At 43.6% G+C, this 24,142-nt stretch overlaps 1 long non-coding RNA gene across 1 annotated transcript in view; it reads right to left on the bottom strand.

The window, feature by feature from the left end:
- Positions 1-14,133: 14,133 nt before the first annotated feature.
- The window catches only part of LOC139262361 (uncharacterized), a 36,085-nt gene continuing 26,076 nt past the window's right edge, over positions 14,134-24,142 (bottom strand). Inside the window, exon 2 of the long non-coding RNA XR_011592954.1 lies at positions 14,134-14,511. This is a non-coding gene — a long non-coding RNA (uncharacterized lncRNA). The remainder of the gene's footprint in view (positions 14,512-24,142) is intronic.

The raw sequence follows: 24,142 nt of genomic DNA, 5'->3' as shown, positions 1-24,142 counted from the left end.
GTTCCAGTGGCAAAGGTTAACCAGGACGACTGGAGACCAGTTCTGCTGCACGGACCTAGTGCGAACACATGTCCCAGTGTGGGCTGGCCCGTGCTCCCCTGGGCCCTGGGCTCGTCTGGCCCCGAACTTGCGCCTCTCCTGGGCCCCGATAACGTCCCTCTACAATCTCTCGTCGCTCCTTCGCCCCAACCTTCCCGCTCCTGCTGTACCTGCCCATGCTCCAATCACCGACCTGGACCTTGCTGACGTCCCTCTTTGCTGCCGTCGCCCTCCTGCACCAGCTCGCGCTGTATGCCGCCACGCTGCCCATGGCCGCCGCCCGCCGCTCCTTTTATGGCCCCGACCTGCCACTGATGGTCTCTCGCAGGTTGGGGCTGCCACGCCGGGTGAGTATTTATGTGGCTGGTCCAGTTAAATTTCTGGTCAATGGGGACTCCCAGGATATTGATGGTGGGGGATTTGGTGATGGTAATGCCATTGAATGTCAAGGGATGGTGGTTAGACTCTCTCTTGATGGAGAGGATCATTGCCTGTCACTTGTGTGGTGCGAATGTTATTTGCCACTTATCAGCCCAAGCCTGAATGCTGTCCAGGTCTTAATGCATGCGGGCACAGACTGTTTCCATCCACTCAGGTGTCTTAAAACAGCATACACTGCATATGTTTGGCTGCTGAATCGAGATCAGAAGTGAAACTCTGCCCAATTTTCTTCCCTTATGCAGAGGTACTCAACGACAACTTGTATTTATTTAGCGCCTTTAATGTAGTAAAATGTCCCAAGGCGTTTCACAGGCGTATTTTGAGATAAAAGGTTTGACACCGAGCCACATAAGGAGAAATTAGCGCAGGTGACCAAAAGTTTGGCCAAAGAGGTAGGTTTTAAGGAGCATCTTGAAGGAGGAAAGAGAGCTAGACAGGTTTATGCATGGAATTCCAGAACTTAAGGCCTAGGTCACAGAAGGCACCAATGGTTGAGCGATTATAATCAGGGATGCTGAAGAGGGCAGAATTTAAGGAGCGCAGATATCTCGGGGGGTTGTGGAGCTGGAGGAGATTACAGAGATAGGGAAGGGCAAGGCCATGGAGGGGTTTCAAAATGAGGATAAGAATTTTGAAATCGCAGCGTTGCTTAACCAGCAACCAATGTAGGTCAGCGAATACAGTGGTGATGGGTGAGTGGGACATGGTGCGAGGTAGGACACAGGCAGCTGAGTTTTGAATCACCTGTAATTTACATAGGGTAGAATGTGGGAGGCCATCCAGGAGTGCATTGGAATAGTCAAGTCTAGAGGTAACAAAGGCACGGATGAGGGCTTCAGCAACGGATGAGCTGAGGCAAGGATGGAGATAGGCAATGTTACAGAGGTGAAAATCGGCGGCCTTAGTTATGCTGCTGATAGTCGAAAGCTCATTTCAGGGTCAAATATGACATCAATGTTGCGAACAGTCTGGTTCAGCCTCAGACAGAAGTTGGGGGGACGGATGGAGTCAGTGGCTAGGGAAAGGAGGACCGAAAACAATGGCTTTGGTCTTCCCAATATTCAATTGGAGAAAATTTCTGCTCATCTAGAACTGGATGTCGGACAAGCAGTCTGACAATTTAGAGACCGTGGAGGGGTCGAGAGAAGTGGTAGTGAGGTAGAGCTAGGTGTCATCACCATACATGTGGAAACTGGCGCTGTGCTTTCGGATGATGTCGCCAAGGGGCAACATGTAGATTAGAAAAAGGAGGGGGCTTAGGATAGATCCTTGGGGGACACCAGAGAAGCCATTGCAGTTGATTCTCTGGCTACGATTAGATAAGAATGGAATCAGGTGAGTGCAGTCCCACCCAGCTGGATGACGGTGGAGAGGCATTGGAGAAGGAGAGTGGTCAATCGTGTTAAAAGCTGCAGCCAAGTCAAGAAGGATGAGGAGGGAAAGTTTGCCTTTGCCACAGTCACAAAGGATGTTTGTGACTTTGATGAGAGTCGTTTCAGTACTGTGGCAGGGGCAGAAACCAGATTGAAGAGATTCAAAGATGGAATTGCGGGAAAGATGGGCACGGATTTGGGAGGCGACAACACGTTCAAGGACCTTGGAGAGGAAAGAGTGGTTGGAGATGCTCAGACCAATTAGAGTGACCCTACTGTTGTCCCAGCGACAACAAGAACCACTGCATTTATAAAGAACCTTTAAAGTAAAAGAATATTCCAAGATGATGTTAAGATCAACTAAGTTAACACAAACCAGGTATCAAACCAGGTTTACATCACTGAGAACATAAGAACATAAGAAAAATGGAGCAGGAGTAGGCCATATGGCACCTCGAGCCTGCTCCACCATTTAATACCATCATGGCTGATCCGATCATGGACAAAGGTCCACTTCCCTGCCCGCTCTCCATAACCCCTTATTCCCTTATCGTTTAAGAAACTGTCTATCTCTGTCTTAAATTAATTCAATGACCCAGCTTCCACAGCTCTCTGAGGCAGCCAATTTCACAGATTTACAACCTGCTGAGAGAAGAAATTCCTCATCATCTCAGTTTTAAATAGGCGGCCCCTTATTCTAAGATTATGCCCCTTGTTTTAGTCTCCACTATCAGTGGAAACATCCTCTCTGCATCCACCTTGTCAAGCCCCCTCATAATCTTACACGTTTCGATAAGATCGCCTCTCAATCTTCTCAATTCCAATGAGTAGAGGCCCAACCTACTCAACCTTTCCTCATAAGTCAACCCTCTCATCTCCAGAATCAACCTAGTGAACCTTCTCTGAACTACCTCCAGAGCAAGTAAATCCTTTCTTAAATATCGAAACCAAAACTGTACTCAGTATTCCAGGTGTGGCCTCACCAATACCCTGTATAACTGTAGCTAGCAAGACTTCCCTGCTTTTATACTCCATCCCCTTGGCAATAAAGGCCAAGATTCCATTGGCCTTCCTGATCACTTGCTGTACCTGCATACTATCCTTTTGTGTTTCATGCACAAGTACCCCCAGGTACTGCAGCACTTTGCAATTTTTCTCCATTTAAATAATAACTTGCGCTTTGATTTTTTTTCTGCCAAAGTGCACAACCTCACACTTTCCAACATTATACTCCATCTGCCAAATTTTTGCCCACTCACTTAGCCTGTCTATGTCCTTTTGCAGATTTTTTGTGTCCTCCTCACACATTGCTTTTCCTACCACCTTTGTATCATCAGCAAACTTGGCTACGTTACACTCAGTCCCTTCTTCCAAGTCATCAATATAGATTGTAAATAGTTGGGGTCCCAGCACTGATCCCTGCAGCACCCCACTAGTTACTGATTGCCAACCTGAGAATGAAAGATTTATCCCGACTCTCTGTTTTCTGTTAGTTAGCCAATCCTCTATCCATGCTAATATATTACCCCCAACCCCGTGAACTTTTATCTTGTGCAGTAACCTTTTATGTGGCACCTTGTCAAATGCCTTCTGGAAGTTCAAATACATCACATCCACTGGTTCCCCTTTATCCACCCTGTTCGTTACATCCTCAAAGATTTCTTGCAAATTTGTCAAACATGACTTCCCTTTCATCAATCCATGTTGACTCTGCCTGACTGAATTATGTTTTTCCAAATGTCCTGCTACTGCTTCTTTAATAATGGACTCCAACATTTTGGTTTGGCTAACTGGTCTGCAGTTTCCTGATTTTTGTTTGCCTCCTTTTTTAAATAGGGGCATTACATTTGCAGTTTTCCAATCTGCTGGGACCTCCCCAGAATCCAGGGAATTTTGGTAAATCACAACCAATGCATCCACAATCCCTGCTGCTACTTCTCTTAAGACCCTAGGATGCAAGCCATCAGGTCAAGGGGATTTATCTGCCTTTAGTCCCATTATCTTACTGAGTAGCACCTCCTTGGTGATTGTGATTGTGTTAAGTTCCTCCCTCCCTATAACCCCTTGAATATCCACTGTTGGGATATTTTTAGTGTTCTTTACCGTAAAGACTGATACAAAATATTTGTTCAGAGTTTCTGCCATCTCCATGCTCCCCATTACTAATTTACCGGTCTCATCCTCCAAGGGACCAACATTCACTTTAGCCACTCTTTTCCTTTTTATATACCTTTAGAAACTCTTGCTATATGGTTTTATATTTTGTGCTGGTTTACTTTCATAGTCTATCTTTCCTTTCTTAATAATTTTTTTAGTCATTCTTTGCTAGCTTTTAAAAGTTTCCCAATCTTCTGTCCTCCCACTAGTTTTGGCCACTTTGTATGGCCTTGCTTTTAATTGGATACCGTCCTTTATTTCTTTAGTTAGCCACGGATGGCTATCTTTTCTTTTACACCCTTTCACCTCACTGGAATATATTTTTCTTGAGAGTTGTGAAATATATCCTCAAATGTACGCCATTGTTCATCAACCGTCCTACACTTTAATCTATTTTTGTAGTCTCCTTTATTTAAGCTTAGTACGCTGGTTTGAGATCCAACTTTCTCACCCTCCATCTGAATTTGAAATTCAACCATGTTACACTCATTCCAAGGGGATCCTTTACTAGGAGATTATTTATTAATCCTGTCTCATTATACAGGACCAGATCTAAGATAGCCTGCCCCCTGGTTGGTTCTGTTACAAACTGCTCAAGGAACCCGTCCCTTAAGCACTCTATGAACTCTTCCTCAAGGCTACCCAGACCAATTTGATTTGTCCAATCAATATGGAGGTTAAAATCACCCATGATTATTGCTTTTCCTTTTCACAAGCCCCCAGTATTTCCTGGTTTATACTCTGAACTACAGAGTTGCTACTGTTAGGGGGCCTATAGGCTATTCAAATCCCTCCATGGCCTCGCCCCTCCCTATCACTGTAACCATCTCCAACCCTACAAGTCTTTGAGATCTCAACGCTCCTCCAATGTTGGCCTCTTGAGCATCCCCGATTTTAATCGCTTCACCATTGACAACCATGCCTTTAGCTGCCTAGGCCCTAAACCCTGAAATTTCATCCCTAAACCTCTCTACGTCTCTCTCCTTTAGGACGCTCCTTAAAATCGAACTCTTTGACCAAGCTTTGATCATCTGACTTAATATCCTAATATCTCCTTCTGTCATATTTTGTTCTAACACTCAAGTGAAGAGCCTTGTGGCATTTTGCCATGTTAAAGGTGCTATAGAAATGCAAGTTGTTGTTGAAAGTAGTCTTCCATTCTCCTTCTTCTAAGCAAATCAAATGTCAATATCTAAGTCAGATATCCAGGCCAAAGCGTGTAACAGCGTGGATATCTTGTAGGCTGCATGCGAATTTCCTCTGAGGGCAGTGCTCAATGATGTGCTCCAAGGTCTGTTTAGGAGCTCCACAGTCACATGATGGAGATGCTTTAATCTTCCATCTATGGAGAAGGTGGCAGCATCTACCATGACCGGTTCTGAGGCAGTTGATGATTGTCCACTGTTTACGAGGAAGGTTTGATCCTTCAGGTTGTATTGTGGGGTCCTCTTATAAGGAATCTATTCCGTATGTCACAGTTCTTCCTAGTATTTTGCTATCGGTCATCAAGATTGAAGGGAGATCGCTGAAGGGCTTTGGCAACAGTCCAAAATGGCCTTCTAGATTTGAGACAGTTTGGTAATGGCTTCTTCAAGTCGGCCTGGATCGACATGTCTTTGCTGGTGTAGCAGTTGTATTCTCTGGAGACTGCATATTTGTGACATAGGTGTGGTGGTGCAATGCTTAAAGCATGGGCAGCCAAGGTGTTGGTGTCGATAAAAGCGTGGGCCAGCCCACACTGCGATATGTGTGCCCACTAGGTCCGTGCAGTGGAGCTGGTCTCCAGTCATCTTGGTTAATCCTTGCTGCTGGACCAAGACCTAGCTCTGTCAAGTCCGTGTGGTGGCTGGTGTGCAACGGTCACCACACGTTAAAAAAATCCACGCACAGGCATCTTCCACCCTTCAAGATTTAGTTTGGGACCTGGAATTTTAGGTCCTTCATTGAAACACCTGTGAAATTTTTGACGTGAAAGCAAGTCATCCTCGATTCGAGGGACTGCCTATGATGCTGATGATAGACTACGCCCACCAGTGATTTATTTCCCCTTATTATTCCTTTTCTCCACCAAAACTGTTTCAACATCCTGATCATTTCAGCCAATATCATTTCTCACTATTGCAGTGATTCCATCCTTTATCAATAGAGCTACCCCACCTCCTTTTCCTGTCTGTCTGTCCTTCTGGATTGTCAAGTGCCCCTGAATATTTAGTTCCCAGTCCTGGTCACCTTGCAATCATGTCTCTGCAATGACTATCAGATCATACTGATTTTTATCTGTGCCATCAACTCATGTATTTTGTTACGAATGCTATGTGCATTTAGACAAAGAGCCTTTAAATTTATTTTTTTTACCCTTTTTTCCTGCTTGTTTACTCTCTCCTTCAAACTCATTTTCTTTATTTTTCTTTCTAGCTTTACTCCCCTCCCTACTGAATCTGAGGAAACAGAAAAGGCTGAATTAGCAGAACAGAATCAAACAAATAAATGACAGACCTTTGAGCTTTCAAACATGGATTAATTGACATTTTAGAGTGAGTTAAGGACTACAATCTAATCAATGAGTTCATATTATGTCATTATTCAAGTAATATGACATTAGACTCAGTCTCTGGCATCTGTTATTTTATATAATGTGCTATTTATCAATACTTACATAAAGATGTGAAGTTTACAGGAAAATTTATTTCTGAAATTATGGATGAAAAAGTACCTTATAATTCTAAAACTATACAATTAATTGCTATATATTTATTGTGAGCTGATTAAATGAAAAATGTTCAGAAAGAGTATGATGACAATTTTAAATAATATATATAATTTATATATTTAATTTATCCAAATTTTTAATATATAAATTTTAAATATTTAAATAAAATAAAATAATTATTTTACTTACTTCAACAGCAATAAAGAAGAAGCATTCTTTCTATTTGTTAAATAACACTGAAGCTGCCCTATCATGGATGAAACAACAATACTCCGCATTGTTCATGGCACCTCATTGTACTTCAATTTTACTTTATTTTTAATGAAAGAAAAATAGTAAATGCAAATGGAAGTTAAGATTTAGTGCAACCAGAAATATTTCTAATGTAAACATCGCAAATTGTGAAAAACTAAATAGCAAGAAATGGAAACAATGAACATATAACATTACAAGTAGTGTCCACAACGAACCCCATTCGAAGGGAGCTGTAATAAACATGCTGTGGGCAGGTGCAGAACACGAATGAGGATTGTGGCAATAATTTCCTGTGCCTAGCTTTGTAAACACCATTCTTGATGTTTTCATTTATTCTGATAATTAACCTTCTTGAAAACATTATGGAGCACTATGTTTCTATTAAGAATAAGGTCAGTGGAATTGATTTACTAAGTTCTTTATTATAAATAAGATTATAATGTATAACAATCCAATTTTAAATAATTATTAATAGAATCATTCTCACAACACCCTATGGCCCTGAATTTGTGGTCAGAATAATAGCGAGGCAGACTGTGCTCACTACTATTAAGGAGGAAATTGGATAACAACTGTTGGGGTACGCACATGCACAGTTAAACACGAAAATCGGTGCTATCCAATTTCCCGCTGCACTGGTATCTCGCCAGTCGATTCGGCATTATAATGCATGAAGGTCGTGAAGTTGCAATACTTGCTCACTAGATACCTACTAAACATGCCAGGAAAAGTTAGAGCTGGTACATTCAGGTGTAAGTGAATTTTTAACGGCGTGATAAGTCTGCATTGCTGCCAAACAACCTCTCTAACCATGAAAATGTACTTTTACAAGTGTGGTTTTTCATTCCTTCAGAATTTAATTATTGTTGGAAATTTTGTTCTAAATTAAATAACTTTTTTTAACTTTCTGTTTCTTATGTCTCATTCTTAATCCCATCTTTCTTTCCCTCTCTTTATTTTGTTTTCTGTATAATCATGTTACATTGAATTAAATATTCTCATTTGTACTCCCTAGTTTAGATATGCGTGGCTCAGTGAGGATTCTTCAATCTGAATGGTTGAGGAGACACACTGTGGGGCCGAAATTCACCCCCACCGGAAATGAGTCGCACCTTCTGTTTTTGTTGTTTTTTGGCCACTGCAATGGATCCGGCGGCCCATCCTGTGAAATTCAGCTCTTTGTAATTTTTTTTTCGAGCAGGTTGGACATCGGTCATAATGGATTGATCGTCACTAGCGGGGCGGAAGTGGAGGCGGGACAGAGTCTCCGCCGCTGTCAGTCATCAGCGTCAAGCTGGTGACATCATTGCGCTGACGTGTCACAACGTCTCTCCCCTTCAGTTAAAGGGGAGAACTGCTGTGAGCTCTGCATGTTTTTAAGTTAGGTTCACTGGGCCACCATGGAGCGATTCGGCCGGGGCAATGGCCTGGCACCCAAGAGGGGGTGCTAGGCTGCCTGTTGGCGGTCCGGCCAAACCTGGGGGCATAATTGTTGGGCCGACCTGGCAGTCAGCCGACAGAAAAAATAAAAAGGCATCGCCACCTCCCCTTTAAGTACGGCCATGCCGCCGATCAACAAGGAGTGGACCGACACAAAAAGCTGTCGGGGGCACCGACCTGTGGCCAGAAGACTTTTGGAGGTGAATTTCCCTCCCGAATGGCTCTGTTGTGGTGCGCGTACTGATGACGTCTTTAATGACGCATATGCAGGAGCGGGGCAGAAGTGGGGGGAGTGGGGCAGATCTCCACATCGCAGCAAAAAGCCCCGCATTGAATTTTGCGAATGACGGCCATTCCGCTGCAAGTCAGCGGCCATTCCGCAGTGCCCCATGGCCGCCACTTTCCAGCAGCTAATGGCCTTATCGGGAGGCTGACTTTCAGCTCCTGTAACTTTCCCTGCTCACAGATACCACAGGTCCCCTGTAGACGGCACCACACTGAAAAGAATCTCTAAATACTGTAAATTGCTCAAAAGCTCGCAAAAGATCTGTGGGCGGCTGTAAGCCCAATGAGTGGCGAGCGTTTTTCCAACCCATTTTATGTTCAGCACTCCATTTTAAAAGACAGTTTTGGCAGAATCTGTTGAAATATTCAATGTCTGTAGAATATCAATGAATCAGCTTGAATCTCCAAGGCTGTACCAACTGTTCTCATACAAGATGGCCTTGTGTAGTTTTGATCTTCTAATAGATATGTCAATCTGTTTGGTGACTGGCTAGAAATTCCACATTTAAGAATAGCATTGTTTTTTGGCGCTATTTGCGAATAATGAACGATTTTTAATGACGAAATAGCACCAAAAAAGGCCAAAGTTTTGCCAAAAGTTTTTTTACATTTTGGCATAGCCTTAAAATGCCTCCGTTTTTAAGGGCGTAGAGAAATTTTTTTGACTTAAAAATAACGGCCATTCTATGCATACCCAACACTCGAATCATTTAGGTTTCCAGGGTAACGTTGTTCAACGAAACGTGAGGCACAATTGTAACTCAGCGAGTTTGTTCACAAAAAGATGGGGCTCTCGGCAATCTTAACATATCCTTAAATTGCATTTTCTGTTTGCATTTCGCCCCAGCTCCTTAAACTAATGACAAGCTATAGTAGCCTGAATTAAACTGGAGGGATTTGTTCACAAAACCCCAAGTTGGAAGGATTCCCACTGAACCGATTATGGATGGCAAAGATTTCAGCCACTACCAAACTGTTCACCTCCTGTCTCTGAAACTTTCAATTGTGTTTTACTATTTCTAAATGACCTTTTTATATTGGTTATACCTTTTGAATTAATTTGCTCCAGCAGTTATAATGGTTGACCGACGGATCAATTAATAATCAGATACAGGTCACGATTTACTGACTGCTGGATATACATTTGTAGGAAATGTGAATATTTTTAGTAATTTTTATATAAAATATAGGTTTTGTTCCCTCCCAAAGCTTTAACTTTTAGCTCCGTTTCCCAAGATGACACCGTTATCGGCGATTCCGATCGGACTCAACCAGGTAAGGCAAGCTTTTAAAAGTGGTATTTAGCACTGTCCTTAAAAATATCCTTATTGGGGAAACCCACAAAAACGGCGTTATTATTGGGTTTGACCCTGAGTGATGTCACAAAAACGGTTCTCAAACAAATCGGCCCTTATTTCTTAAGGACGGCGTTACACCACTGACAAAACTAGCAAAATGTTCTTAAATTTATTTAGCTCAAAAAAAAACTTGCTAAAAAGCTATCCTTACAGTGGTGCATTTCAGGCCCTATATGTGTACCTCTTCTGTATTTGTAAGGATAGCTTTTGTAATGGGCCCCATTCTCTGGAATGCTGAGCTCATGTAAGTTAGTGTAAAACCAAGAGTAAAGGTCATGGAGGAAGTGATGTAATGGCATTTTAGCTGAGGATAAAAAGTGAGATTATTGTAAGGCAGTTAAGGAAGACCCGAAGGTCTAATCACCCTGTGACTGAACTCAGCAATTGTAACGCGAGGTCTCCTGCAGCCTTCACATCACCGTGTATGTTATCTCTGAATACCGTTTTCGATAATAAATTCTGTAAAATGAAGACTCTGCATTTAGAACCTTAATTCCTGGCACAAAGACAACAGCCTAATCTACACTATGAATACATCTTTGAGATTTATCTTTTAATTTTACAAATGCAATATAAAAATAAACATTTCATATTTGGTTTGCATTATAGACTTTAACATGTTAAGTATTGTATTCATGTTTCACTGGTGAATAATAACAGCACATTATTGGAAAAGTAAGTTTGTTCGATAAAATATTCCAGTGAAGTTAGCTCATTATAAATGTAGCAGCACCAGTTTATTTTTACTGGTAAAATACTGCATCTCATGGACATTGACACTACGCAATGACTTTATAGTCTTTGTCAAGAAAGAAGCTTAATCATTGGTATACCAACAGCACACTATAGAGTGATGCAGCAGGGACTTGTGCCTACAGTTCTCACTGTGGTGATTTCTCCATTTTACAGATTTTATTCTAGGAACTTATACACACTCTCTGACGATTGAGAACTGAGGCCTTACCAGCGATTTATAAACTTCCTTGCTTGTGTACTCTATGCCTCTATTTATAAAGCCAAGATCCTGTATGCTTTTTTAAGCACTTGTCCTGCTACCTTCAAAGCTCAAATATGTATTAATTAATTTGGCAAAGAGTTTTACAAATTCACTGAATATAATAGTTTACTTTGTATGAGTTCCAAGTGTTACATATATACACAAATGAATCAAATTGTAATCTTGTGCATTTTTTTCCCAGGACATGATGTTTTATGTTTTCCTGTGATGCCAAGTTTAATGACTATCTGTTAAGGCAAGCTGGAGAATAGATCTTCACTGTCTCGTCCCAGGCACCATCTGCAAACCTAACCAGCGATACGTCAAGACCACCTACAAATTCTGTGAGATGCTCCACTGTATCAAGCACTGAGTCAGGCTTGGAAACATCCCAAAACCTGACACTGAAATCATATGAACCGGAGGCCAATATGGCTGCATGACATTGAGAAAATCTGACTCTTCAGAGAGTATGGGAATGGCCAGTGAGATGAATAACTGCCTGGCAGATATTTTGTAGATCCCGGCATCTTAAAGTGCGGTCAACTGAAAACTTAGAGCACAGCAAGGTCCCACAAACAGCAATGAAATAGCGGCCAGATAATTTGCTTTCTTGTAGTGTTCGTTGAGAAGTAAATGTTGACCAGGGCACTGGCAGATGACCAAGCTTTTGGTCATCTGCCCTAATATTTCCTTATGTGGCACAGTGTCAATTTTTTTTTGTCTTATAACACTCCTATGAAGCGCCTTGGGATGTTTTACGATGTTAAAGGCGTTATATAAATACAAGTTACACTCTGGTCTGTGACACCCTGATCCATTCCGCAATAACCCGCAGCATTCCCTCCCCTTCTCACGGCACCTTCCCGTGCAAGCGCAGGAGATGCAACACCTGCCCTTTTACCTCCTCCCTTCCCACTATCCAGGGCCCCAAATATTCCTTCCAGGTGAAACAGTGATTTACTTGTACTTCTTTCAATTTAGTATACTGTATTCGCTGCTCACAATGTGGTCTCCTCTACATTGGGGAGACCAATCGTAGATTGGGTGACCGTTTTGCGGAACACCTCCGTTCAGTCCGTACGTGTGACCCCAAGCTTCCAGTTGCCTGTCACTTTAATTCCCCGCACCACTCCCACCCCGACATCTCCATCCTCGGCCTCCTGCATTGTTCTGATAAAGCTCAAACCAAACTCGAGAAACAGCACCTCATCTTTCGTTTGGGCACTTTACAGCCTGTTGGACTCACCATCGAGTTCAACAATTTCAGACCATAACATCAGCCCATATTTGGCTCCCGCGCCCCTGCCTGATCCTATGTCATTTTCTTTTTCTCCGATGGCAGCTGGTCATTACTCCGCCATTCACACCCTATCTAGACTAACCTTTTTCTAACTTCTGTCATTACCATTTCAAGTCGGCCCATCATCCGCATGTTTCTCTAATCTCTCCTGTCTTCCACCCTATCACAGACCTTCCCTTTTGAACTTTCTTCCCCTCCCTCTTTCAGTGCATCTTAAGAATCGTTCATTTCAAACATTTGCCAGTTCTGATGAAGGGTCATTGACCTGAAATGTTAACTCTGTTTTTCTCTCCCCTGACCTGCTGAGATTTCCAGCATTTTCTGTTTTTATTTCAGATACCAGCATCCGCAGTATTTTGCATTTGTATATAAATAGAAGTTGTTGTTGTTGGAAGAACTTCTGTGCTCTTCTTCAAATAGTGCTATGGAATCTAGATGGGGCCTGGGTTAAAGTATCATCCCTAAGTGGGCACCCCAGACAGAGCAGCATTTACTTGGTACTGCACTGAAGCGTTAGCCTAGATTATGATTTGTACAGACTTTTGTCCAGATATAGATCTACACAGATGTTTGCAGAGAATATGGAAGATTAAAAAAAAGTGTCTTAAAAACAGAAAATGCTGCAAACGCACAGCGAGGAGCGCCAGAAACTGGATGAGCGAGTTAGGTTCCACCACGGCTTTCAGATGCTGACTGTTTCCTACATTTTTTGCTCTGGTTGCCAATTTCATTGGTGGCTTATCTTTCAAATCTCTATTTAAGAATGGCCTCCTTCTGGATGTGTTGTGACACCACAGATCACAGCCCGATTAGTATGAGTGAAGGTCAATTGAAAATGTACTATTTCCAATTAGGTTTATTGACTGTGAAGCAATAATGTCAGGGTCACCATGAAGACTCTCAACATAAATTATTCTGGGCACTGCACCTCAGGAAGGATGTACTGGTCTTGGAGGGGGTGCAGCATAGATTCACCAGAATAACACCAGGGCTGAAAGGGTTAAATTATGAAGACGGGTTGCTTAGACTCGGCTTGTATTTCCTTGACCATAGAAGATCAAGGGGTTTATGATGATTAAAGGATCTGACAGGGTAAGTTGAGAGAAACTATTTCCTCTGGTGAGGGAGTCCAGAACAAGGGGACATAGCCTGAAAAATAGAGCTAGGCCATTCAAGGATGATGTCAGGAAGCACATCTTCACACAAAGGGTAGTGGAAATCTGGCACTCTCTTGCCTAAAAAGCTGTTGAGACTAGATTACATAGGATTACATAGCATATACGGCACAGAAACAGGCTATTTGGCCCAACCATGCCGTGTTTATACTCCACTCAAGCCTCCTCCCATCTTTCCTCATCTAAATCTATCAGCACAACCTCATATGCTTATCTAACTGCCCGTAAAATGCATCTATGCTATTCGCTTCAACCACTCCCTGTGGTAGCGAGTTCCACATTCTCACCACTCGGTGGGTAAAGAAGTTTCTTCAGTACTCCCTATTTGATTTCTTGGCAACTTTCTTATATTGATAGCCTCTAGTTTTGCTCATCCCCACAAATTGAAAATTGAAAATTTGATCAATTGAAAATGTCAAAACTGAGATTGACAGATTTTGTTCGCCAAGGGCATTAAGGGTTCCAGAACCAAGGCAGCAGGTGGAGATAAGATACAGATCAGCCATGATCTAATTGAACAGGCTGGAGGGGCTGAATGGTCTATTCCTGTTCCTTTGTCTCTAAATAATTACATTAACACAGACAGGCGCCAACAAATGGTGTAGTTCCCCTTGATGAGACTTTATATAACAGAGGTACAAACAACAGCAAATCTTAAAACTAAGTAGAGAAAACCAAGTAGAGAATATTATATTAGAGAAAAAGACGGCTCGCTACGTTTCCAGGGCACATTGAACAGTCGAGACAATAAACCGGAGTATGGCAACGGGCAATAGAAAGTATCTTGCAATCCCGATAATAGCCTATTATCTACAGATTCTACAAATAACTGCAGGGTCGGAATGCATCCGTGCACTGATCACAAAGACTCCGTTGTTCTTCCTAATCTCTTTTGCGACAGTCCGGCAGATGATGGAGAATCCAGCCCGCTGGTCCGAGAAGGCTTAGTGCGAAAACGGACAAACACACGACCGTCGCCTGTAAAACACACACAAGCACACACAATTCAAAGGCAAATCCAACTTCCTGGCCTTAAAACTTGTATTTAAAAAAATCACACCGACAAATGTCTCATGAAAATTATGCAGCGAGCGGTCCAAAGCTTTCGTAACCCGTCTTTGATAAAGCCCAACGGGGTGAATTTACAAGAATAATCGCTTTACAAATAGATACAATGAGAGTTTAAACTAAAGCAAACAAAAATTCGATAAAGACAAATGAAGGTGTGAATTTCAAAGTGAATCACTAATACAACAACGAATGCAAAATTCGAAAGAGACTCAGAATGAATTAGAATTTTACAAAATCGCCTCTTCGATTAGTTGGGCTAACTTAGCGAATTCAGGATAAAGTAGATAAATAAAACGCATTAAAATGAGAAGATTTCCCGCACTGAGCGCTTCTTCCCCGCTTTTCCCACCAACTGAGTGTACGTGACACACACGGAGTTTCCAGTCGCTAGGGACAGACGTGACGGTGCCACGGAGACAAACTTACCAAGGGGCCAATCTTTTCTTTGGGTGGTTTCCCGTACACGTTGGCCGTTTGCATTAAAAGCTGCCCTCCGGCCCGGCGGCTACTGCCCAACACCCCGCGGAGCACGGCTGACATGGTCTTCACTGCTCGCGTTTGAGTCTCGAAGTTGAACACCCAGCTCTACACTTTCTCACAGTCACCGCCAAGTCCCAAGCCGGCGGCGGAACCGAGGGCGGTGTGGTTTGGCAGGCAGAGCCAGAGAGGCAGGACAAGTCGCAGCATCCATCCAGCTGTTCAACATCTGGCCAGCTGTCGGTCCACTTCACGCACAGCGCTGTTCCAGAAACAGTTATCCAAAGTATTCATCTTATTCAGACATCATTAGAATTTAAACGGTCTAATTGTGCATTATTCCTTAAATCGTCCTGATCATTTTTGTAACAGGGGTGTGGGGCAACATCTTGCATTTAAAACACTGATGTAACAAAAAGCCTTTCATCGCTGCCGTTAGATCCCCAAAGCCCCGAGAAGCTTGGGAAAGTAGCATACAACTTTTTAAACCACGCCCCCTGCTCTAACTGTACAGCTAAGCGGTTCTCCAATAAAGTTGAAACTTAAGGGTGAATTTCCAAAGTTCTCGCTCCTGGTGAAGTGTCCGCCCCGGGTATATATGCACCAGATTTGGCGAGGGTTTCAGCGTTAAATTTGCCACTTTTGCACTGCTGTAAAGAGGGAGCTTCACCACGTGGACTGCAGCGGTTCAAGAAGGCGGCTCACCACCACCTTCTTATTTAGGGATGGGCAATAAATGCTGGCCTTGTCAGCGACGCCCATCGCCCGTGAAGGAATGAAAAAAAGTTTCGGACTTGCAAAAGTGACTACACCGAAAGCCTGAGGAATTCTTGCCTGCATTGTGAGCCACTCCCTGCCCTTGCTCCCGCCCCATCCCTTTCCAGGCGACTGCCTCAAACTTTTGTTTTTGAGCTTCCACAGGTAACTGCAGCTTAGACAGAGGACAGTGCAGCCTCTGCTACATGAACATTAAAAATGAGTCAGCCAGGTGGTGGAGTTGTGGCCATGTGTTCTGCAGGGGTTTAGGCACTTTTCCACACATGAATCTGGCCAGTTCTTAGGGATACCCTGCCTTGTAAGAACATAAGAAATAGGAACAGGAGTAGGCCATATGGTCCCTCAAGCCTGCTCCTCCATTTAATACCATCATGGCTGATCCGATCATGGACTCAGGTCCACTTCCCTGCCCACTCCCCATAACCCCTTATCGGTTAAGAAACTGCCTATCTCTGTCTTAAATTTATTCAATGACCCAGCTTCCACAGCTCTCTGAGGCAGCGAATTCCACAGGAATGTTGGCCTTCATTGCGAGAGGGTTGGAGTACAAAAGCAGGGAGGTCCTTCTGCAACTGCAAAGGGTATTGGTGAGGCCGCACCTGGAGTACTGCGTGCAGTTTTGGTCACCTAACTTAAGGAAGGATATACTAGCTTTGGAGGGGGTACAGAGACGATTCATGAGGCTGATTCCGGAGATGAGGGGGTTACCTTATGATGATAGATTGAGTAGACTGGGTCTTTACTCGTTGGAGTTCAGAAGGATGAGGGGTGATCGTATAGAAACATTTAAAATAATGAAAGGGATAGACAAGATAGAGGCAGAGAGGTTGTTTCCACTGGTCGGGGAGATTAGAACTAGGGGGCACAGCCTCAAAATACGGGAGAGCTAATTTAAAACCGAGTTGAGAAGGAATATCTTCTCCCAGAGGGTTGTGAACCTGTGGAATTCTCTGCCCAAGGAAGCAGTTGAGGCTAGCTCATTGAATGTATTCAAGTTACAGATAGATAGATTTTTAACCAATAAGGGAATTAAGGGTTACGGGGAGCAGGCGGGTAAGTGGAGCTGAGTCCACGGCCAGATCAGCCATGATCTTGTTAAATGGCGGAGCAGGCTCGAGGGGCTAGATGGCCTACTCCTGTTCCTAATTCTTATGTTCTTATGCTCTTATTTACAACCCTCTGAGAGAAGAAATTCCTCCTCATCTCAGTTTTAAATGGGCGGCCCCTTATTCTAAGATCATGCCCTCTCGTTCTAGTCTCCCCCACCAGTGGAAACATCCTCTCTGCATCCACCTTGTCAAGCCCCCTCACAATCTTATACCTTTCGATAAGATCACTTCTCATTCTTCTGAATTCCAATGAGTAGAGGCCCAACCTACTCAACCTTTTCTCATAACTCAACCTCCTCATCTCTGGAATCAACCTAGTGAACCTTCTCTGAACTGCCTCCAAAGCAAGTATATCCTTTCGTAAATATGGAAACCAAAACTGCATGCAGTATTGCAGGTGTGGCCTCGTCAATACCCTGTATAACTGTAGCAAGACTTCCCTGCTGTTATACTCCATCCCCTTTGCAATAAAGGCCAAGATTCCATTGGCCTTCCTGATCACTTGCTGTACCTGCACACTAACCTTTTGTGTCTCATGCACAAGTACCCCCAGGTCCCGCTGTACTGCAGCACTTTGCAATCTTTCTCCATTTAAATAATAACTTGCGCTTTGATTTTTTTCTGCCAAAGTGCACAACCTCACACTTTCCAACATTATACTCCATCTGCCAAATTTTTGCTCACTCACTTAGCCTGTCTATGTCCTTTTGCAGATTTTTTGTGTCCTCCTCACACATTGCTTTCCTCCCCATCTTTGTATCATCGGCAAACTTGGGTACGTTACACTCGGTCCATTCTTCCAAGTCGTTAATATAGATTGTAAATAGTTGAGGTCCCAGCACTGATCCCTGCGGCACCCCACTAGTTACTGATTGCAAACCCGAGAATGAACCATTTATCCCGACTCTATGTATTCTGTTAGTTAGCCAATCCTCTATCCATGCCAATATATTTCCCCCAACCCCGTGAATCTTGTGCAATAACCTTTTATGGGGCACCTTGTCAAATGCCTTCTGGAAGCCCAAATACACCACATCCACTGGTTCCCCTTTATCCACCTTGTTCATTACGTCAAAGAATTCCAGCAAATTTGTCAAGCATGACTTCCCTTTCATAAATCCATGCTGACTCTGCCTGACTGAATTATGTTTTTCCAAATGTCCTGCTACTGCTTCTTTAATAATGGACTCCAACGTTTTCCCAACCACAGATGTTTGGCTAATTGGTCTATAGTTTCCTGCTTTTTGTCTGCCTCCTTTTTTAAATAGGGGCGGTACATTTGCACTTTTCCAATCTGCTGGGACCTCCCCAGAATCCAGGAAATTTTGGTAAATTACAACCAATGCATCCACTATCCTTGCCGCTACTTCTCTTAAGACCCTAGGATGCAAGCCATCAGATCCAGGGGATTTATCTGCCTTTAGTCCCATTATCTTACTGCGTACCACCTCCTTAGTGATTGTGATTGTGTTAAGTTCCTCCTCCCTATAGTCCCGTTACGATCCACTGTTGGGATATTTTTAGTGTCCTCTACCGTAAAGACTGATACAAAATATTTGTTCAGAGTTTCTGCCATCTCCATGTTCCCCATTACTAATTCCCTGGTCTCGTCCTCTAAGGGACCAACATTTACTTTAGCACTCTTTTCCTTTTTATATACCCATAGAAACTCTTGCTATCTGTTTTTATATTTCGTGCTAGATTACTTTCATCATCTATCTTCCCTTTCTTAATCATTTTTTTAGTCATTCTTTGCTGGCTTTTAAAAAATTTCCAATCTACTGCCCTCCCACTAGTTTTGGCCACTTTGTATGCCCTTGTTTTTAATTGGATATTGTCCTTTATTTCTTTCGTTAGACACAGATGGCTATCTTTTCTTCTGCACCCTTTCCTCCTCGCTGGAATATATTTTTCTTGAGAGTTGTGAAATATCTCCTTAAATCATACTTCTATACTTGATACTTCTTCTTCCTCTACTCTTCATCTTAATTGTGATTGAAAACAACTTGTATTCACCACCAGAGTGGCACCAATTTGGCTACATTGCAATTGTAGAATGTTAGAAAATGAACTCAGCAAACTAAAAGTCAGAGACATTAAATAATATGCCATGTAATTCTTCTCATGACTTCTGTATGAATAGAAGCAAACAATACAAAGTTCTGAACAAAATTTGTGCAAGCTATTATCATAGAGAGAGAACAATAGCCCATATCTACAATTTTCTTATAAACAGGTTGTTCTATCAGGCTGCAAAGTGGGATTTGTGAAAATGACACCAAGACCTAATAAATTATGAACCTAATCTGCATCATTTCTTTTTCATTAAACATCTTTACTACTGTTTATATACTATGTCTGTATTCAAGACATCTATATCTCCCCTCCTTATTGAAATGATGGTACAATCCTTCCAGGATTTTGCTCTGCCTTAATCCTTTCCCTGCTGATTGATTTTTGTTGTCTCTCTCTCATATAAACAAAATAGATTCAGCCAGCCCAATCACTTAGCACATATTACAAAATAAATGAACAATGCAAAGTTTCACTTGTCACCTGCACATCCAAGCTGCTTTCCTACTTGCATCAGTACAATTTGTAATGATGTCCAATCAGAAGTATAATTCTGGTTTGTTGACTATGCATTGCATTTCACAGATACCAGTTTTCATGGGTAGATGAAGTATAGCTGCAGCCTTAGTCACACCAATAACCAGCTAAATCGTTTTCCAGAGAAGACAAATAAAATTTGAAGACCAGCTTTCTAGGATTTGTGGTAGAAAGTGCTTCATGGAGCGGTCATGTGCAACAGGTTTTTAAACAAATTCACAGACTCCCAAGCCGCCTGCAACTTTTGAGGCCGGGAGGAGCCAGTTTTCCATGGAATGTGAGAGGTTGCAGCCCCTCTTCCACTACTTGATGGGACTGCTCCTCACTGTCTGTAACTGTAATTGAACAATGGGCTGTCTTTAAAGAGGAGATGGTCGGGTACAGTCGAGGTACATTCCAACGAGGGGGAAAGGTAGGGCAACCAAAGTCAGAGCTCCCTGGATGATGAAAGAGATAGAGAGTAAAATGAAGCAGAAAAAGGGGGCGTATGACAGATGTCAGGTTGAGAATACAAGTGAGAACCAGGCTGAATATAGAAAGTTCAGAGGGGAAGTGAAAAAGTAAAAGAAAAAAGAAGGGCAACGAGAATATGAGAATAGATTGGCAGCTGACATAAAAGGGAATCCAAAAGTCTTCTATAGGCATATAAATGGGTAGCAAGAGGAGAGGTGCAGCCGACTAGGGACCAAAATGGAGACCTACGCATGGAGTCAGAGGGCATAGATGAGGAACTAAATGAGTATTTACATCTGCCTTTACCAAAGAAGAAGATGCTGCCAAAGTCATAGTGAACGAGGAGGTCGTTGAGACACTCCATGGAATAAAAATTGATAGAGGAGGTACTAGAAAGACTGGCTGTACTTAAAGTAAATAAGTCACCATGACCAGATGGGTTGCATCTTCGGATGTTGAGGGAAGTAAAGGTGGAAATTGCAGAGGTACTGGCCATAATCTTCCAATCTTCCTTAGATATGGGGGTGATGTCAAAGGACTGGATAATTGTAAATGTTACAACCTTGTTCAAAAAAGGGTGTAAGCAACTACAGGCCAGTCTGTTTAACCTCGGTAGTGGGGAAGCTTTTAGAAATCACAATCCGGGACAAAATTAACAGTCACTTGGACAATGGTCGATTAAATAAGGAAAGTCAGCACAGATTTGTTAAAGGCAAATCATGTTTAAATAACTTGATTGAGCTTTTTGATGAAGTAACAGAGAGGGTTGATGCGGGCAGTGCAGTTGACGTGGTGTACATGAACTTCCAAAAGGTGTTTGATAAAGTGCATCTAATAGGTGTTATGTATGTAACCCTTGGCAACCTGTATCACAGCACCACCAGAGGGCCTAGCTGTTGGAGTCCCAAGGGTCCCAGCATCCCTTGGCAGCACTGTATATAAGCAGGCCTCCCATGTTGTACCAACACTCTGGAGTTTAATTAAAGGAGCCAAGGTCACACTTACTCATTGCATACAGTACTCAGTTTCATCCTTTATCATGAGCGTAACAATTGGTGACGAGGTAACGAACAACCACGCGAAAATGCAAAGAACTGATGGTATCCTGGAGAAATTCTCAGAAAGGGACGATTGGGTGGCCTTTGTGGAGCGACTCGACCAATACTTTGTGGCCAACGAGCTGGAAGGGGACGAGAATGCTGCCAAACGAAGGGCGATCCTTCTCACCGTCTGTGGGGCAACAACCTATGGCCTCATGAAGACTCTTCTAGCTCTGGTGAAATCAACAACCAAATCCTATGAAGAATTGTGTACGCTGGTCTGGGAGCACCTAAATCCGAAGGAAAGCGTTTTGATGGCGAGGTATCGGTTCTATACGTGTCAACGGTCGGAAGGCCAGGAAGTGGCGAGCTACGTCGCTGAACAAAGGTGCCTTGTAGGACATTGCGAATTTGATGGATTCCTTGAACAAATGTTAAGAGACTTTTTTGTGCTTGGCATGGCCATGAGGTTATCCTTCGCAAACTATTGACAGTATAAACACCGAATCTGAGCAAAGCCATAACAATAGCCTAGGCATTTACGTCCACCAGCGATAACACCAAACAAATTTCGCAGCATAAAGAGGTTTCGGCTAGTACTGTACACAAAGTAACGTCGTTTTCAAGCAGGAATGCATATGGCAGAATGTACACGCCGACTGCTGCACGACCTCAGATGACCCAGAGTCCGCCATCAATTGTAAATGCAAGGCAGTTAACACCTTGTTGGCGCTGTGGAGGTGATCATTGGGCCCATCAATGCTGCTTCAATGCGTGCAAAGGCTGCTGAACAATGGGATACCTTCAGCGAATGTTTAGACGAGATGCAAACCTGCAAACCACCACGTTGCAGAGGAAGATCGATCCATGGTGGATCAGGCTGAACTAGAGACTCGAACCGAGGAGGCAGAAGTGTACGGGGCACACACCTTCACCACGGAATGTGCACCGATCATGTTAAAAGTAGAACTGAACGGAATTCCAGTATCCATGGAACTGGACACGGACGCGAGTCAGTCTATAATGAGCAAAAAGGCCTTCGGCAGGCTGTGGAGCAATAAGGCACACAAGCCCAAGCTTAGCTCCATTCACACCAAGTTAAGAACTTACACCAAAGAGCTGATCCCTGTAATTGGCAGCGCAGAAGTAAAAGTCTCCTATGATGGAGCAGTGCACGAACTCCCACTATGGATTGTGCCAGGAGATGGCCCCACACTGTTCGGCAGAAGCTGGCTGGGAAAAATCCACTGGAACTGGGACGACATCCGAGCGCTTTCATCCGTCAACAACGTCTCATGTGCCCAGGTTCTGAGCAGATTCCCATCCTTGTTCGAGCCAGGCATTGGAAGTTTCTCGGGGGCGAAGGTACAGGTCCACCTGGTTCCCGGTACACGGCCCATCCACCACAAGGCACGGGCGGTACCGTATATGACGCGAGAGAAAGTGGAAATTGAGCTGGGCAGGCTGCAGCGAGAAGGCATCATCGTGCCAGTGGAGTTCAATGAGTGGGCCAGTCCAATTGTCCCGGTGCTCAAAGGTGATGGCACGGTCAGAATTTGGGGGGACTATAAAGTAACGATTAACCGTTTTTGGCTACAGGACCAGTATCTACTACCCAAGGCAGACGACCTATTTGCGACGCTGGCGGAGGGAAGACGATCACCAAGTTGGACCTGACCTCGGCCTACATGATGCAGGAACTAGAGGAATCTTCGAAAGGCCTCACCTGCATCAACATGCACAAAGGTCTGTTCATCTAGAACAGTTGCCCGTTTGAGATTCGTTCGGCCGCGGCAATTTTCCAATGGAACTTGGAGAGCCTGCTAAAGTCGGTTCTACGCACCGTGGTTTTCCAGGATGATATACTGGTCACAGGTCGGGACACCATCGAACACTTGAAGAATCTGGAAGAGGTTCTAAGTCGGCTAGATTGCGTGGGACTCAGGTTGAAACGCTCAAAGTGTGTTTTCCTGGCACCAGAGATCGAGTTCTTAGGAAGAAGAATCGCGGCAGATGGCATCAGATCCACCGACGCCAAGACGGAGGCCATCAAGAACGCGCTGAGACCAGAGAACGTGACGGAGCTGCGGTCGTTCCTCAACTATTTCGGTAATTTCCTACCCAGGTTAAGCACCTTGTTAGAACCCCTACATGTGCTACTGCGCAAGGGAGACGACTGGTTTATGGGGGAATTCACAAGAGGCTGCCTTTGAGAAAGCCAGAAATCTGTTATGTTCAAACAAACTGCTTGTCCTGTATAATCCATGTAAATGATTAGTGCTAGCTTGCGATGCGTCGTCATACAAGGTCGGGCGTGTGTTACAACAGGCTAACGAATTGGGAACATTGCAACCGGTCGCTTATGCGTCCAGGAGTCTATCCAAGGCCGAAAGAGCCAACAGCATGATTGAAACAGAAGCTCTGGCGTGCGTTTACGGGATGAAAAAAATGCACCAATATCTGTTTGGTCTCAAGTTTGAGCTAGAAACTAACCATAAGCTGCTCATATCGCTATTCTCAGAGAGCAAAGGGATTAACACCAATGCCTCTGCCCGCATCCAAAGATGGCCGCTCACACTGTCGGCATACAACTATGTAATCCGCCACAGACCAGGCACATAGAACTGTGGCAATGCTCTCAGTTGGCTACCATTGCCCACCACCGGGGTGGAACTGGCACAGCCTGCAGACTTGCTCTTGGTGATGGATGCATTCGAAAACGAAAAGTCACCCATTACGGCCCGCCAGATCAGGACCTGGACCAGCCAGGATCCTTTACTGTCCCTGGTAAAAAAAACTGTGTCCTCCATGGGAGCTGGTCCAGCATTCCAGCGGAGATGCAGGAAGAGATCAAGCAGTTACAGAGGCGCAAAGACGAAATGTCCCTACAGGCAGACTGTCTTTTGTGGGGTAATTGCGTGGTTTTGCCCAAGAAAGGCAGGGAAACATTCATACGCGACCTACACAGTACCCACCCAGGCATAGTAATGATAAAAGCCATAGCCAGATCCCATGTGTGGTGGCCCAGCATCGACTCAGATTTAGAGTCATGCGTGTGCCAGTGAAACATTT

This window comes from Pristiophorus japonicus, chromosome 4, assembly GCF_044704955.1.
Source record: "Pristiophorus japonicus isolate sPriJap1 chromosome 4, sPriJap1.hap1, whole genome shotgun sequence".
NCBI classification, from domain to species: Eukaryota; Metazoa; Chordata; class Chondrichthyes; family Pristiophoridae; genus Pristiophorus; species Pristiophorus japonicus.
The sequence above is the reverse complement of the archived record's forward strand: the minus strand, read 5'-3'. Positions and strand labels throughout refer to the sequence as shown.